Source organism: Vicugna pacos, unplaced genomic scaffold, assembly GCF_048564905.1.
Source record: "Vicugna pacos unplaced genomic scaffold, VicPac4 scaffold_20, whole genome shotgun sequence".
NCBI classification, from domain to species: Eukaryota; Metazoa; Chordata; class Mammalia; order Artiodactyla; family Camelidae; genus Vicugna; species Vicugna pacos.
The window spans coordinates 94,194,608-94,197,282 of NW_027328741.1; the positions used below are offsets into that span (position 1 = coordinate 94,194,608).

General features: G+C 32.2%; 1 long non-coding RNA gene across 1 annotated transcript; it reads left to right on the top strand.

Annotated features, from left to right (window-relative positions):
- The first annotated feature begins 648 nt into the window (after positions 1-648).
- On the top strand, positions 649-1,781 carry LOC140693981 (uncharacterized). The gene is made up of 2 exons (XR_012069703.1): positions 649-920; positions 1,699-1,781. It is a non-coding gene; the product is annotated as an uncharacterized lncRNA (long non-coding RNA).
- Positions 1,782-2,675: the final 894 nt, after the last annotated feature.

The following is a 2,675-nucleotide window of genomic DNA, read 5'->3' on the forward strand; positions in this document are numbered from 1 at the left end:
TTATTTGTTTTACTTATAGCACTGAATTACAATTTAAAACAAAAATTACCCCCTTAGGGATTTCTCAAGTTTGATTGATTACTTTAATCTATTTTTATTTCATAAATATTTACCATTTATTAATAAACATACCAAATACACTGATAATTATTCTGCTCATGTTTTGAATATAGAGCTACTTATTGTAAAGTAAACAGATAAATAACTACTTCCATTTCCAAATAAAATTGTTTCACTTTAATTACAAATTATAATGTAATAGGTATAAATTTTCTGTACAGGCTTAACACAAATTTCACTTTAAATTCCATAACTTTAAAATTATTTTATATATTTTGTGCATTATTTATACTCTGTTCATAAATCTGTTATAAATTTGTGTACAAAAGTATGGAGATTGGTTTTATTTCATAGACCCCAAAAATTAAATTATTTAAAAAGATTTTGTGGGGATAATATTTGCAGATCACACTATAAAAATAAGTATCCTATATGTTTCATTTTAACTGGATGAATGAGAAATAAACACTGGCTTAATGTTACACTTGGGTTGCTAGGAGACCAGTCGTTTTGTGATGTCGCATCTTCTCAAGTTGAGAACCATTGTGATGGCCTAGCAGTTTATCTGTGCAGGCCTGCCAGAACAGCATTTGTAGCTGCAGTGCTCAAAAACATGCAGATTAGAAAAGTAGCAGTAGAAAAAGTTATTTGAGATGACACCTGTTTCTTCAGAAATTCAAGATGTGTCTCATAAAGACGGACCAACTGGTTCAGGAAACTCTGGTAGATCTCTATTGTGTGATCAAACAATCTCTGGGGACTTGTCTTGAAGTCTATGTTTGAAGAAAATGCTTTTCAGACTTTGTCTGAAGAATCCTTGATAAAAAGACCATGTTACATACATTGTGTCTCAGAATCAGGTGAAGATAATGATTTTCGTTCTCTGAGATTTCCAGGAAAACTCTGGAAAATGGCTGGGAGTGACCAATTTAAATCCATCTGGTGGGGTTATACTGGATCTTCCATAGTGATTGGTGAAGCTGTCTTTAAGAAGGAAGTGTTGGAACGATAGGCCCCTTTCAGATTATTTGAAACTGGAAGTATGAAAAGTTTACTTAGACAGCTTAACATTTATGGGTTTAGTAAATTGCGGCAGAATTTGCAAAAATCTTCTTGTCCAGCTGACTTTCTGGCAGAAGAGAAAGAAGTCTCTGTTTTAAGCAAGGAATTCAGTAATTGTAGTTATGACTTGGTAACGTATATATAAAATTTTATTTTGTATATCAAAATATGGTAATATAAATGTAAAGCAAGATTTTGAAATTCTATAAAACTACAAAGGCTGAAATTCTTTATTTTTTCTAAAAATTAAGACAGTGCCTTAACTATTCAAGATTATGCAAAACGTTCCTAGCAACTATGAATCTTAAAAGAAATCTAAATGAAGGTATTAAAGCTTTTTTTTAAAAAGTTGCTTTCACCGTTGCTGCAAATGCTAACTTCTTAAATTTGATGACTATTCTATTTAAATGTGTATATTCCAAATATGGAATTTCAAAATATAGTCAGCATTGTACACATTTTTATGATAATATCATTGCATAGTAAACGTGAAATCTGAGATTTTATAGGTTAGGCTTAATATAGTCTTGTGTTTTGTTTTAAAATATTACTAAAATTTTTCTCCTTTGGTTTTAGCTACAGTTCTGCCATAATCGAAATCTTAAACGAGGTTGTCCCCAGGTTTTAGTGAGAATAAAAAGAAGAGTTGTGAATAAAAATGGCTCTCTGGTATTTTCATTGGCTTAAGATTTCAAAAAGAAGCACTTTAAAGCAGAGGGTAATGTGCATAACCATAATTCTGGTTTTGTGGCTGACACTAGTGTAGAAAGTTCATTTTTACTTTCTGCAAATTTAAACATGCCTCTAATAAGAAAGCCGTCTACTAGCCACGTACTTGGTGATACAACTAACCTGATCAGAGGTGATTTTTCTCCTCCATCATCAATGTCATTTAGACCACCAGAACAATATTGCAGTGGATCAACGTGCTATTTTAAATCAGTTGACCACTGTCCACGGGCACTCTCAAAGCAGCTACAATGAAGCAAATGGCTGTGGTGTGAACTTCATTACAACTACAACTTCTAGTTCTCAGTAAAGCATCTTGTCTCCCATACAGAGCAATTATTTTGGACTAATGGTGGAGCCTTCTACTTTTCCAAAAAGATATCACAACATTGCCAATGAAGGTCTTTTCCTAAACTTCAACTGGGAGTACCCCACGGTTTCCAGTGCCAGTGATAGCTGATACATCAGCTACCTCTCTTTCAAGGCCAACTTATCAGCCAACCTCAGTTTATGAATGTCATGCTAATTACAACTGATCTAACAGATGACTACCAGATTATGCAGGATAACAAAGATTAATATTGATTTGGCATATGTCGACAAATATCTGCAATTTTCTTATTTGAACAACAAACATAGATGTGTACCTGTATTTTCCTTATTTTTTTTAAAATAGAGTAAAGAGTTATACTGGAGACTAAGATAACATTTAAAGAAAAAAAGAGATATTTGATTGATATGATCATTTGATGGAACAATGTGGGTATAATTTTAAATAATTTCTTGGAAGGAAGAATAGAAAATGGAAGAATTTGGAAAAAGAA